The sequence below is a fragment of the Solanum pennellii genome, chromosome 12, assembly GCF_001406875.1.
Source record: "Solanum pennellii chromosome 12, SPENNV200".
In the NCBI taxonomy this organism is placed as follows: domain Eukaryota; kingdom Viridiplantae; phylum Streptophyta; class Magnoliopsida; order Solanales; family Solanaceae; genus Solanum; species Solanum pennellii.
In genome coordinates, this window is record NC_028648.1 from 39,276,244 (window position 1) to 39,292,604 (window position 16,361).

Sequence of the window (16,361 nt, forward strand, 5' to 3'; positions counted from 1 at the left end):
ATAGGGCACCTCTTCAATAAATAAGGACAAAGCGATTGATCGAGTTGAGAGCGTAGCGTAGGAGAAAGGTAAGATGACCATCAACGGACAAAAGCCTCTCATTATTATTATTTCACTTTTATGCTTCAATAAGGCCTATATTCACCTTTGAAGGATACCAATTGAGATGGCTTTTTGGGGACTGGCCTCTTCCCTGAGGCAATCCCTGGGATTCAAAAGACTGAGAAGGAACTTTTTTTGTTCTATGCCCTCATCACTAACCATTCACCTTATCTTTGCATTTCTTGATCGGTCGCTCAAGAGACTGTCGTTCGTTCTCTTCCTCTGTTCATCTCTATGATGGGCTGATCATAAGCTTTTTTTATCCTCCTCTTATCGGGATATATATTATATCAAGATTTCTTTTTTGAGTCCACTAAAAGCCGATTTATGGCACGTTTAAGCCGTTGAAGGGCTTGACTCTTGTGGGATGGGATGTGCTCAGCCGCCTCCCACTCTTTCTGTGGGTGAGACAACTTCCTTAAGTCAGCAGACATCATATTGATCTCTCTACTGCTCCCGCAAACGGTGATGTCTTGATTCGTAATGGTCGGTCTGCTATCCGAAACAAACCTTTGTCCAAGTAATCTTGAATCAGATTCTTGAAACTTACACAATTATTTTTAGAGTGAGTCCATTTTTGGTGCCATTTACAATAAAGTTTTCCTTTTCTTTCTTCTTTTTTAGGTATCTTTTGTCAAGGCAGACACGTCAAAAGCTGTTGATAACCCGAAGGCTACTTTAGAGATACAGATGCCAACCAGTCTACCGCGATCTTACCTTCTTCTCTCTGAGTATGCTTACAAAAGCACTGCCAATCCCTTTGAACAAGATTCCTGCAAGCTTGGATCAATTGTTCTTGAGGGTGATTAGAGGAAATCAAATGAATCACAGCATGCAAACAATATTCAAAATCTGTTTCAAGAATGACCTTCTTGTAACCCAAATCCCATGCCAACATAAGGCCACAATAGATCTTCTTATTTTCCTTTCAAGATATTGCATATAAAGAGAAAGATAGCCAGTGCTCTTGCGCGGCTGAGAGTGTTTTGTAAAAAGGACCAAGGAGGATCCTATCCTTAAGAAGAAGGAGTAGGAGTAGGAGCTATCTTTAGGGGCGGAATTGAAGCGAAGAAATTCGATCATACCACGACGATCTATGTGGAATGGTAGTTTTGTTGATGCATTCCTCTTGAGAATGAAGAAGAACAAATATTTTTTTAACATGAAAATTTGGTCACGTAGATCCTCTATTTCACCGGAATTCATTGATTGCTCCGTACAAATTTACAATTGAAAAACTCTTGTTCGTTGTAAGATTACTAAAGGAAAGGTTGGTCATAAATTTGGAGAGTTTTATTCTACACAAAAACGAAGACCTTCCAGAATAAATATTGGACCAAGAAGAAAAAGGGGAAAGAAGTAAAGTCAAAGCACGCATGGCACGAAAAGGAAATCCTATTTCGGTAAGAATTGATCTGAATTGTAGTTCATATTCAAGTTGGTTTAGTCAGGGTGACCGCGAAAGTCACCGAATGGGTCAGTCTTTTAGTTCTCCCATATTAGAATATCAAAGGAGGACGTATCTGACCTATCCGAACTCTCTTTTATGGGATCTTTCCCTCGTATCTGACCTATTCGAGTCAGCCCTCCCAAGTGGACAAAGAGGTGGATCATCTGATCTTGAAATAGGTCATCCTGGCTATCCCGATCTTTTATCTGTTCATTTAGTCATGTATCTGAATCATAAGATTCTGCTTTTCACATTCATTCTACAGGACAAAGACGAGGCCTTTCCCTGCTAGTTGGAATAAAAACCTCAACAGCAGCCTTCATTGAACCCCATCTTCCTATCCTTGCGTCCTATGAAATGAGTCCCTCTTTCATTCACTAAAGAAGACGCAGCTGATAGATGGATGAATATACATTTGATGGCCAGCTCTATGAATCAAAATCTCGAGTTGGAGGCATCGCTGGGAAAAAATCCAATTTATTCGATTTTCTCAAAATCAACGAGTGGACTTAAAATCATAAATCAATTTTGTGATCCACGTGACTCCGACAAGAATCATATATCTTAACCATCCAGTGCTGTTCTGATTGAATTTCAAAGATCTCGCTCTCTGTCAAAGCGCATTTTGTGAAGTGTTTTCCTGCCCCTTTCAACTTAGATAAAGTCAACTAGAAACCGTGATCGCAGTCGTGGTTTGAAGATGATGATTTGAAGATTCATTCGATAGAGAAGGGTGCCTTGGTTGCCGCTATCGAGGTTGAATGAATCATTCCACCTGGCAACAACAAAAGTGGAGTTTTGCATAGGTCAAAGGGGAAAGCAAGGAGGAATTTCACTTTGGACAGGAAAAGGGCAGTTCCAAACGAAGAACCCTGTGGCAAGCTTCCCGATGTCAAAGTGTCAAGTCCCGAGGGCTTGTGTCTGCCGAAATCTTCCTTTTTTCTTTTTACTCTTTCCTTGCAATGAACCAAAAAGTGAGAGGCAGGTCTCGGTCTCAAGGTTGAATTTAAAGTCACTAGTCAGTCCAACTTCACGAGTGAAGGGCGAAAGTCAGGATTACGTGCAACCAGATGTAATGTTTCAAAGGACACCGAGTCTTCGTAATGAGGAATAGGTTGTTTTGCACATCCAACAAGTAAAAGAGCTTGCGGAGAAGGGTTGAGTTGCGTAACAGCAGATTCGTAGGTCAATAAATCATTGGATTTGAAATTGAACTCTCTACCTTGGGCGGATAGGAATTGAGTCTTTCAGTGGTCCGCTCTTCTCTCCTCGTGATCGAAGCTGACCCCAGAAGTTGGGTATTCCTTCTTAAGAGGACACTAACCCTCCCGATCTTCCTAACCGGGGGCTGAGTCTTTCAAAATTCAATCTTTCCCCTTCCGGTCCCAGGGAATCGCTCTTATAGTAGGAGGTTTACTATGTCCACAACTTTTCTTTATTAAGAAAGTAGGTTGTCTACTATAATTATATGTTGATCGTAAAAACAAAAGCTTGTAATATAGCTAGACCAAATTCAATAAATGGAGTCCGATAATAACATTATGAAACTGAACCCATATGGCAGAAAGCAGAAGCGGGCGGGTACGTCTGTTCAAGTTCATTCATGTCCAATAAACTTCAAACAAAAAGGAGATTCGGGTATCAGAGTTGAGCGGAGTGGGGATGGGAGGATGGGGGGAAGAGCAAAGACAAGATGAAAGGAATAGTTCCAGCATCTTACTTTACTAGTTTCATTTCCATTGGTGGATTATCCTTATTCTTGATCGCACAGGAAAGAGAGATTTCAAAATCTCTTGACTTCACCACTATGCACCTTTCAAACATATTTTTCTTACTCCAAGAGAGAAAAGAACATCATATAATCGGTTATACTGTCCAAAAACATATGAGTATAGGGTTAGGCCCACTTCTTATAGGTCAATGGAATATTTATGCTCAAAACCCCGATTCTAGTAGTCATTTATTTGGTACCGCCATAGGGGCGGGAATGGCCATTCTAACTCTTCTCGGGGGATTCCATCCACAAACGCAAAATTTATAACTGATTGACATTGCCCATCAACATTTAGCTATTGAATTTATTTTTCTTATTGATGGTCATATGTATCGAACCAATTTCAGGATTGGTCATAGTATGAAAGATCTTTTAGATGCACATATTCCTCCCGGGAGACGATTTGTGCGTGGACATAAAAGTTTTTACGACACAATAAAAAATTCGCTTCATTTTAAATTAGGCCTTGCTCTAGCTTCTTTAGGGGTTATTACTTCTTTGGTAGCTCAACACATGTACTCTTTACCTGCTTATGCATTCATAGCACAAGACTTTACTACTCAAGCTGCATTACATACCCACCACCAATATATCGCAGGATTCATCATGACAGGAGCTTTTGCTCATGGACTGCCAATAGTCGGGCATTATTTGTAAAGTCTCTATTCCTTGGTAATCAAAGCCCAAAGATCTATGAATTAGCCCATGCTTGACTAGCCGAGCAGACAAATGACCCTGCATCTTTTTTATATCTCCCGCATTTTTATTTTTATAAGTATTTCACATTTACGATGAAATTTATGAAAATTTATCCACTACTTCTTATTCTGGACAAAGGAATCCTGTCTAATTCATTAATTCGGCTGAAGATACTGAATTTTTGTATTTAAAAAAGATTTCTGTAGGGATCTCTAAAGTAGATGGTGGTTGATATAGAACTCTTTGATCATAATCTCCCATATGAATACTGCGTCGAACATGGAACTTGTGGTTGTTAGTAAAACACCGATTCGCTTGTTGAGACCTAATTCGATATTCATAGAGTTCTCGAGATATTTTCTTATGAAGTTTTGTTATAGCATCTATAACCGCTTCCCGTTTAGGTGGACAACCTGGCAAATATACATCTACAGGAATTAGCTTATCGACTCCCCAAACAATACTGCTAAAAGGACGGTCAGTCGATAGAGAAAGAAAAAATTCTCAAATCTCTATTACTCTTTGTTCTCATAACCTCAAAATGATTGACTACATTAAATATAAAGGATAAAAAAGGGTTTATCCCCATATTCAACTACCCATCCAAGCGCATTTGGCTTTAGAATACTTTTTTGTTTTGCTTTTTCAATGGACTGCATAAATCTTATATTCCAGCCCACAGGAGGATAATCCCTTTTGGCATCTCAATACTCACGGTAATAATTATGCTAATTCTGCCTAAAAATCTCTTCAAGCAATCAAGGGGGCTCCCTTTTTTCAGTAGAATGAGATTAGGATGAAAGGTGTTATCTCAACGCCTCTTTTCTCTGGCTTGGTCTTTCAAATCCAATTTTGGATTGCATTTAATGTAATCGGGATTTCATCTCCTAATTTCTTTTTTCTATGAAAGCAGGAGGTGGAAAGTTTAGTTAGAAATTCTGCCTTATTCCATGAGATCTATAGGAGCAATTCTGCAACTTTCTCTCTTCTCTAGCGCTTTTTTTTTTAAAAGTCTTTTCAAAGGGCAATGAAGGCTTTCCTTATAAGTTCTCGCTCAATCGAAAGGATATAACACATACAAAACCTTAGCTTCGCTGACTTTATGGGGTATAACCTTCGCCACGACATTAATGGCTTAGCTCTTTGCGCTTCTCGCAGGCTTTTTAATAGAGAGAGAGTAGGGGGGGGGGNCTCCAAAAAGCTGAGTTTTTCAGTTCGCCCCCTATGTTGTTAGCCTTCTTACCAGTCTGCGTCCTTTCTCTTGATGGAATATATCAATACCCGAGCTCCAGACTTGCTTGTGTTCTTCACCGGCGCTCGCTAGATGTATCACTCATCCCGCTCCCCACGGAGCTATAAGGAGTCTTCTTGTGTGTTATAATCTTTAAGGGAATGAATCGCAAATGTTGGTTGAGAATTTTTCAGTAATTCATTGATAATGACTTGGCCAGGTTCTAGGGAGGTTACTCTTCTTTTTTGTCGATCGAGCCGCTTTCCCTCATTCCAATCGTCTATCCCTCTTCACGAACTTGTACAATCGATGCCACAAAGATAACCAACTCTATTATCAAACAAATAAGGAAAGGAGCAAAAATTTGGCACTAGATATTTGGAGATGTGGAAAGAGTAGCTGTCAGAAGCAGAAAAACCATCAAAAAATGATGATTGTTCATGGAGGTTTCTACAGAAAGACCCCTTAGTTCTGGCAAACGGATCACAATTACAAGTATCTGGGAGCATACGGATGGAATGAAGGAATTACAAACAGTAAACATAATATGGTCATAGATCTTAGGTTGTAACTTGATCATGAGCGAATTTGTTGATGTTGCACCCATAAAGTATGGAAAGTGCACAACATTGGGAACTACACAGGGAGGAGTTAGGAGCAGGAAAAAGGAGAAGCAAGGACTACTAAAATGGAGGAATTGATTGTATTTCATCCTTTGTTTCCCATAGAAACTAGGGATCAAAAAGCACCAAATTTGATGACTTATTAAGGGAAAGACAAAGTAAGAGCATGCTATTGGAGAAGTTGCAAAATATATCGGGAGGGCCTCCGTTGATTGTGTAGAAACAAATACGAATCCAAAGGCAGGGTAAGAAAGGGTTTAACTAATAGAGATATTAACTCTTTCGGGAAACAGTAATGCATAAACCATGTCAAACCAATCCAATCAATACCCGAGCAGAACGGATTCGAACTTCTCCTAGAATAGTTTCCAGTGTAAAATGAAATTCATAGGATATATATGAGTAATTCAAAGGAGGAATAAAAATATTTGATAGGATTCGATTCATTTTAGTAATGAACCAAACTAATTGGATTGATTATGTATCAGAACTGAATCACTATACAAATGACAATTGAATCACTACAGGAATCAAAACTTGAAAAAATGAAAAAATAATGTTATGGGTCTTCCCTATCGAGAAGAAAACGTTTTTCTCTTAGAGTGGCATTTTGTTTGCTTAGCAAAACCGTTCCTCCTCTCAAGGAATCCATAACTCAACTAACTCTCGCCGATGGTGCATTTCCAATTGGGCTAGGTGCTTTTGTTTTAAATAGCCCTAGGAATGATCTGCCTGGGTCCTTTTGACTTCCCCATAGAATGGTGATTCTTCTCTATCCCCACACAAGCTTTCCAAGACATGGCATAGAGACCGCTTATTGAATTCAAAGGGTTCGAGGTTTACCCTCTATATGGAATCAAGGTCTTGTGGATAAATGAAGAATTGGGGATCCTCTGACCATAAATTAGTTGATAGAGAGATGAAATATGGTCATGAGTTGAAAACAAAACCTCGTACTCCCTGGGTGAAAGTCCCTGGGTTTGTAGACCTTGTCGTACGAATTCCACCCATTCAGGGTCCTTATCAGGTTGATTTATATAGTGGTCAAGGAGTAAGATCTCGGATGGAACAATAAAAAAAAGGAAATAAAGTAGAATCCCATGAAAGACGTGATAATAGATCTTATATACAAAACTCAGTAAGAATAAAACATGTATAAAAAATTTCAGAATGAAAAGAGCCCGCCGTAACTTGGGCCTAGTTATATAATAGAAATCAACATTTACTTGCAAATATAAAGGGAGGTAGAACCTCAGAAGAATGAAGGAAAGATATGCATAAAAGTATATGTCTCCAGGTGGAGTCCTAGAATTCCGTCTACTTTATGTGTTTGGAAAAGCATGGATTTTCATTCAATGAGCATCTATTTCCCTATATTTGGATTCTACTTCTGAGCCTGGCCTCTATTTTGTCTTCTCTCGTATCAGTCCATCTTTCTGATGGTGAAGGAAGATATTATTAATAAAATTTCAATTATTGAAAAGAAGCATGTGGCAAGGCCTCCCAATTGGGAATCTTCGTTCCCTTTTTATGATGATGAAGGAACTGCTGTCCCGCATAAGCCTTTGGAAGCAAACAATCGTAAAAAGGAAAAATAGAGAAGTAGATATAAGGTAAAAAATGTGGACAATCGTATGTATTCGATCTAGTGTTCTCACTTGCCTCCAAGGGGCCAGAAGAAGATACCCAATTTTCAAGGGTGTGAAAAAGAAGCTTTTTCTGAGTGTATGTAGTGGTATTGTCCTTAATGCGCAGGAGCAAGAAAAGGGATGCTCCTTACTTAGCAAGAAATGGAAAATTTAAGACTGAGAACATACGAGGTCGACACTAAGAGACTGACTACTAAGTCAAGTTATTGTGCTATATATCATTCATGATCCTTCGACATTATTGAAGGGAGGGGGCTCGACCTGAAGCCTTTAAATAGAGTCTCATCCGCCTCCTCGGTTCCACGCGCCGTTACTAGTAAAGGGTCCCATTTGGAGAAGAAGAAATTGTTGAGTAAGCGATCTGGCCTCTAGCCCTTCAATGATGGATTTTTCTTCAAATTACCCCGACCTCGATAGAAAACGAATGGCCGCGTGAAGTTGATGAGAAGGGAAGATGTCTTTTTTCTAGTTGGCCAAGCGGCCCTGTCTTTCATAGCCAGGGATTAGTCATTTAAGGATCAGTTGATGCTTTGGGATGAAAGAAAGTTCTTCGGTTCTCCTCAAGTACGAATAATAAAGGTACATGAAGGTATTGTATCTTACTATCGATCGGATGGAGAGAACCGCAACGCTTTACCTTACGAATACTGAATTAATGAAATTACACCTATATCGTGAAAAAGAGTTGCAACGTGCTCTTACTGTGCATATAACTATATCAATTGTGGCAACTTCACCTAGGATGCAACGATACCGAACAACATAAGTAGGTCCAAAAGTTATATACAAGACTTGGCCGTTGAGGCCACAACTTTTTAAGATAAAACTGAACCATGTACATACGTCTACAAAGCCTCTAAAAGATAGAAGACTAGAGTAGGTCGAGACATACCCACTTTACCCTTAACTACGATACAATACAAAAATGAATTACCAGACACTCAATAAAGCTCCGAATCAACTTGGATCTCACCCAAAAGTAGCAGAATTCGTGTGTTCCTACTAAAGAGGTCTACTAGCTGGAGTACCTTTGCCTGCAGCAAGAAATGCAGCATCCCCTGCGAGGGACGTCCATACGAAAAAATGTACTGAATATGTAAGGTTATAGCATATGTAGTACAAGAGCTCAAATGAAATCAAATACCCACATATGAGTGCATATATTAGGAGAGAAGACCACCTCTGCTTACTCTTGTGGGATCAAGTAAGTTACATTCTTTTCTTTACTAGTCTGTATGTTATAATATTTGTAGGGCATGTGATACAAGTGATAAGCTGATCAGTGGTAGAAGAGGATGACCTATGCTAGGCGTATTAACCCCTGGGATGCGGTCCTCATAATTACACAACTCGGGGTCGGCCTATGCTAGGCTTTCGCCCATGAGCTGCCACCCTTCTATACCAATAGGGATCGGCCCATGATAGGCTTTCACCGCAGAACTTCCACCATTATGTACCAGTTGGGATCGACCCATGCTAGGCTTTTGCCCTGGGCTGCCACCCGTAATTATATAAATTTATTCACTTAGATTTTTTAATCTTTGAGATTGTTGTTTATCAGTTCATAACTCATTTGAGATATTATTTTTGTGTCATAATCATTTTGGAGATATGGAAGTACGGACCAGTAATAGAAGACATGAAAATAGTACTTCAAGGAAATAACAATGACATAAGGAGCTATGTAACATCAACGCATTACTTTAAGGGATTAATGACACAATTGACTTCAAACAACAAAGAGGAGGATTCACAAACTTGCTTTTGCAATTACCATTTCTATACCACTAGATGGGGGATAATAACACAAGTATAGAATAGTGAACAAATAATAAAGTATTTCTATGCACTACGGAGAGGGGGAAATATTGTTAGCTATTTTGAGATAGTACACTACCACTATGTTTCCTTTTCAAGGAATATAAGTTATGAGATTCACTTCATTGATATTAATTGCAGGTGTCATATTTCATGCCAAAGGGATATAGAATCGAATAGAATTACATACTTTATCCTCGGACTGATATACTGTCACGATTCAACCTCCCCTTTCTGGTTTAAATCTACAATTTAAGTCATGGTAAACTAAAATTAGCAGCCATCACACCGTGAGCCTTATAAAATAGTAGCTAACTTTGACTGATAATGAGCTCATACAGCCATTAACATAAGGTGTATCACCACACCCTCAATCTCTGTCCATCACATACATTATACATCCTTTTCCCAAGATCAACCAATCTGCGCCAACAGTAATATACATAGAACAACCCCAAATATTCTTTATCATACAACCAAGTATTGAACTCACCCCCCTTAAGTTCTTCATGAAAGCACACCACTAATTCCTCACTCGAACTCATACATAAGGATGACAAAAATGGAACAGTCACCTTACCTCAATTTCTGCAACTTCTCTTTATAACTTGAATTCTTTTAGAACTTCAGTTTCCCTTTACACTTGAACCAAAGAACAAATAAATGTATTTTAATAACTAAGGAAGTGAGCAGTAGCTGCTGGAAATATTCTGCCTATGTAATTATATTAGAGTATGAATAACATGTTTTATTAATCATCCATGGGAGAATTAAGCTAAAACCATGAGTATTAAGGCTGCTGGTTTAATCCTTGACAGAAAGGGGAGAGAGAGAGAGAGCTGGAGATAAATTTTATTTTTATATGTTAAAATGGGTGAATAATATCTTCTCATATTGGATATATATAGAGTTTTATTGACCAACAAAATATCCTCTAGAACCTTTTTTTTGGGGTCCATTTTCAGCTACTAATTGGTCAAGTAGGTGATGCACCTACTTGTTCACATCTAGCAGCTCAAAAGGTCAAACTAGGTGATGCACCTAGTTGCCGTCACTTGGGCTTTATCCATATTGGGACTTGGCAGATTTGGCTGCTGTGATTTCTTTCAAATTTTAAATTCATTTTATGGGTTTGGTCTTCAAGTGATAACTCATTAATATAAGCCTAAATATGGTCCATCAAACTTGGCCCTTTAACTATATCATAGCTTAAGTAGGTGATGCAGCTGCTAGCTTAAATTAAGCCAAGCAAGCAGCTCAATTATTTTATTTCAATTTCTGAATGATAATTTCTTGTTCTTCAACTTAGTACTTAATTTTTAACTTTAAGATCAATTACCACCTTACTATATCTATATAAATACTTTCCGTCAGAGTTAACTTGCAATACACATGCTGAAACGTGTAAGGCATTACATTACCTTGTGAGCTAGTTTAAACCAACACCAACCATTTAAGAAACATGATCCCTCACCTATACTATAAGTCTATGTCAAGTATCACATGAATAGAACTAGGATATACATAATACAGGGGGTCACATCCTCCCCCCCTTAAAAAGTTCTTCCTCGAATGTTAGCAATGTTGTCTAGGTCAAACAAGTTCAAGCCTAAGTAAATACTACTAATAATCACATTGAACATATAAACATATACTTACTTTTCAACGCCTTCACTAACATTTTGATCTTTCCTCTTCCCATGTAACTTCTTCTACTTGTTGGTTTCTCCATACAACTTTTACAAAAGCTAATTCTTTATTTCTTAACTCCCTAATTTGTCGATCCAGAATAGTAATGGGTACTTCTTCATAAGTGAGATCTCCTGTCACCAATACATCTTCGTTAGGAGTAATACTAGATGGGCCACCGACTTATTTTCGTAGCATTGATACATGAAACATCAGATAAACTGATGAAAGCTCTTGTGGCAGCTCTAACTCATAGGCTACTTGGACAATTTTTTGCATAATCTTATATGGCCCTATATAATGTGGACTCAACTTTCCCTCTTTACCAAACCTCATTACCCCTTTCATCGGAGACGCCTTCAAGAACACCCAATCCCCAATAAAAAATTCTATTCCTCTCCTTCTATTATCTGCATATGATTTATGTCAACTCTGAGCTATTTCTAGCAGCTGCAGTATAACTTTGACTTTTTCCATACCTTCATGAACAAGATCTAGCCCAAATAAGGCAGTCTTACTTGTTTTGAACAAGCTAATTGGTACAATTTCGACCATATAAAGATTCATAAGGTGCCTTTTTAATGCTCGAATGGTAGCTATTGTTAAAAGAAAATTCAATAAGTGGTAGGTGATAATCCCAGCTACCCTTGAAATCTAATATACAACCTCGCAGCATATTCTCAAGTGTCTGAATGGTACGTTTTGCCTGGATATTCGTTTGAGGATGAAAAGTTGTACTTAATTCATTTGTGTTCCCAAACTTTTTTGAAACGACTTCCAAAAATTTGTAGTGAACTAAGATCATCTATTAGGTACTATAGATATTGGCACTCCATGTAGTCAAACTATCTCTTTAATGTACAACCTTGCATACTCTTCTGTTGTATAAGTAGTCTTCACTGGCAAGAAGTGCGCTGCTTTTGTAAGTCTATCAATTATCACCCATATGGAGTCAAACTTCCGAAATGAGCGAGGGTAACCAGTGACAAAATCTATGTTGATCAAGTCCCATTTCAAAATTGGAAGTTCTATACATTGCATGTAACCTTCGGGCTTTGGTTGTTCTAATTTTACATGTTGACAATTTAGACATTCAGCCACTAATTTTGCAATGTTCTTCTTTATGTCCCTCCACCAATACATTTCTCTCTAGTCATGATACATTTTAGTTGACCCCGGATGAATAGAGTATCTTGAATTATGTGCTTCCATCATGATCCTCTTTCTTAGTTCATCTATATTAGGTACAAACAATCTGTTTTGACATCGAAGTACTCCGCCTTTCTTAAGCTCAAATGCCTTTATGATACAATGTAGTACATTCTCTTTAGGTATAAAAGTATTGGATCAGTGTACTGCTTCTGTTTCACTTCCACTACTACCCTTCGTCTTGAGATTCAAGAAGGCGAACACCCAAGTTCACTAGTTGGCACAGATTCTTAGTCATTCCTTGTCTTTCCACAGACTTCCCATAACTGCTTGCCATTATTTTACTTCTTGAAGCATCATCAACTTCATTAGCTTTCCCGAACTGATAGAAGATGTCAATGTCATAATCTTTTAATAGCTCCAGCCACCTTCGCTGCCTCAGATTTAAGTTCTTTTGCTTAAATCTATATTGCAAAATTTTGTGATCAGTGTATATTTCAACATGAACTCTATACAAGCAGTGGCGCCATATCTTCAAAGCAAACACAACTGATGCTAGATCTTGATCATGGGTTGGATAATTTTCTCATGTGGTCGCAGTTGCCTTGAGACATAAGCTATAACTTTACCATTCTTCATCAATACACAACCTAATCCCACTCGCGAAGCATCAGAACACTCTACATAGCCTTCTGTACCTTTTGGAAGTACCAACACATGCGTAGAAGTTAATTTACTCTTCAGCTCTTGGAAGCTTCTTTCACACACATGGCTCCACTAAAATATGGTTTCTTTGTGTGTTAGCTTTCTTAAGGTTACAGCCATGGAAGAGAATCCTTCAAGAAACCTTCTATAATAACCTACCAATCAAAGAAAAGTACGGATCTCCGTAGGCGTTGTAGGTCTTGGGCAATTTGTCACGACTTCTATTTTCTGGTTATCAACCCTTATTCCTTCCTCAGATACAATATGACATAGGAATGCCACAGATTTCAACCAGAACTCACATTTAGAGAACTTTTCATACAATTTACTATCACGGAGAATTTGTAAAACATACCGCAAGTGATTAGCATGATCATCTTTCGATCTTGAATACACCAATTGACATCTAGGAACACTATCACTAACACATCTAAAAATGGCTTGAATACCATATTAATCAAATCCATAAAAGCTGCTGGTGCATTTGTTAGCCGAAGTACATGACTAACAACACTAAATGACCATACCATATTCGAAAAGTTGTCTGGGGGTATATCTTTGTCCTTCACCCGCACTTGGTGATAACCTTACCTCAGGTCGAACTTTGAAAAACACCTAGCACCTTGTAATTGATCAAACAAATCATCAATTCTAGGGTGGGGATATTTGTTCTTAATAGTTACCTTATTCAAATGCCGGTAGTCGACACACATTCTTAACGAGCTATCTTTTTTTGCGTACAAATAAAACTGGTGCTCCCCATAGGGACATACTAGGGATTATGAATCCTTTTTATAATAAGTCTTTTAATTACTCCTTCAACTCTCGTAATTATGTTGGAGACATTCTATATAGATGAATTGGGATAGGTTTAGTATATGGAAGCACACCAATACCGTACTTTACTTCTCGTTCTGGAGGTGAACCTCGAATATCATCGGGAAACACATCTGGAAATTCTTTTACCATAGGAATTGATTCAAGGGTTGGTGGCTCCGCATCTACATTTTTCACTCTAACCAAATTGAATATGAATCCTTTGGACATCATCTTATTTGCCTTAAGATAAGAAATAAATTTACCTCTTGGTGCCCCAATATTACTTTTCCATTTGAGGACTGCCTCTTTTGGAAATTGGAAATGCACTATCTTAATTCGGCAATCTACCGTGGCATAAAAAGAAGCTAATCAATCCATACCCATCATAACATCAAAATCTACCATGTCTAGCTCAACAAGGTCAGCCAATGCAGCGCGACCACAAGTATTTACAATGAAATTACGATAAACCCTTCTACCTATAATAGACTCATCGATTGGTGTAGATACTTCAAATGGCTTCACTAATAATTCTGGTGTTCTTTTTAACTTTGCAGCAATCAATGGTGTAACATATGATAGTGTAGACTCCGGATTAATTAATGCATCTACAATACGTGAAAAGATGGACAATGTACTTGTAACCACATCTGGCGAGGCTCTTGAATTTTGTCGATCCCCTAGTGCATATATGCGATTCTGACCTCCACTACAACTAGCTTCTCCCCTAGATCCTCTACCATGACCTGTAGGCATATGTATTCCCCTACCTTAAGAACTGGTTGATGAGGTCCACGCAACAACTGATCGAGTTGGTTGTGCAACACCACTAACTCCCCTATAGTGTAGTTTCTCATCATATGCCCTGGTGTGCCACAGAAAAAATAAGCATCTGTCCCAAACCTACATGCACCTAGATGATTCTTCTAACACTGTTTACAAGGATGTCGTGGAGGCCTTGATTGGCTCGTACTTCTCTACTCTTGATGACTCGCTATTTATGAGCTTTTGGCTTTCACTTCTTTGCACAAAATGATTGCCCCTAAACCCTTGGAATCATGGTGGATCACTAGTTGTAGATTAGAAAGATTACGTCCAAGGTGGTCTGTTAGAAAATCGAGTCCTAAACTCACCTTGGGATGGTGTAAACTTCCCCATGGATCTTGCCCTCTTAGAATGCCCTATTTCCGACTCTTGCGTCCTTCTTCTTTGCCTTTGATCCTCCAACTTTTCTGCAAAAGCCTGCATCCTTGCTATATCCATTTCTTTATTCAACGAAGCAATTGTACATTTTCTAACCAGATATGAATCTAATCTATCCACAAATCGATGAACTATATCCTCAATAGTAGCTACTACATTAGGAGCATACCGGGCCAAGGAATTAAATTTGAGACTATACTCTCTTACACTCATATTTCCTTGGTGGAGATCAAAAAACTAATCCGCACGGGCCTCTTGAATCTCCAATGGAAGATAATGAACAAGAAATGCCTTTTTGAACTCTTTCCACGTAGCTGAAGGTGCATTTGTTCCCCTAGATTTCTTCCAAGCTTCCTACCACAATATAGCCACACCCTTTAATATGTATGCAGCTATCTCAAGTGCTTCTTCACCACTTACATGCATAATATCCAAAGGGCGTTTAATTTGATCTATAATGTCTTGCAGATCTTCATTAGGATCTGACCCGGTAAATGATGAAGGGTAAAAGTTAAGAAAATCACGTATTCGTGTTCTAGCTGATCTATCTACACCACTAGTACTTGCAACTAGACCTTCTTGTCTTTGGCTATGACCAGCAACTATACGAGTCAATAATTGGACTGCATTTCTCAAATCGTGCTTGGTAGCATTAATAGGGGGTTCATGAGGTTCATTTCCCTCCTTAGTTCTTTAGGATAAGGAGGTGTCGGGGAAGTCTGCAATAGAGACTCATCATGTGCCCCACTATGAACATCTTGACTTGGTGGTGGTTGGTTGGTCCGTTCTTGGGCAGCCACATCTACTCGTTTACCAGTACTTTTACTCCTTCTCGTTACCGGCATCTTTGCTATAATAAAACAATTGAGATCTTAGATATAATTCACCTACAACACTGGTTCTATCGCACGATATAAGAAATGAAAGAAATGAGACAAATCCTACATTTCCCGTAGCCTCCTGTTTATAGATGTGGTGCACAAGGCATCCATAAACAAGATTCTGCATAGACACAGATTTGTAGATTCCCTAGGATGACCTGCTCTGATACCACTTTTTGTCACGCCTCAAAACCCATTAAGACGGACATGCACCCGATGCCCTAAAAGCCCGAGAGAACCAACCTGAAACCTGCTCTACTGTGCATATAACTATAACAATTGTGGCAAGTTCACCTAGGATATAACGATACAAAACAACATAAGTTTGTCCAAAAGTTATATACAAGACTTGGTCGTTGAGGCCACAACTCCGTAAGACACAACTGAACAATGTACATAATGTCTACAAAGCCTGTAAAAGATAGAAGACTAGAGTAGGTTGGGACAGACCCCGCCTTACCCTTAATTACAGTACAATACTAAAATTAATTTACCAAAGACTCAATAAAGCTCCGAATCAACTTGGAGCTCACCCAAAAGTAGCAGAGTTTGTGTGCTCCTACTGAGGA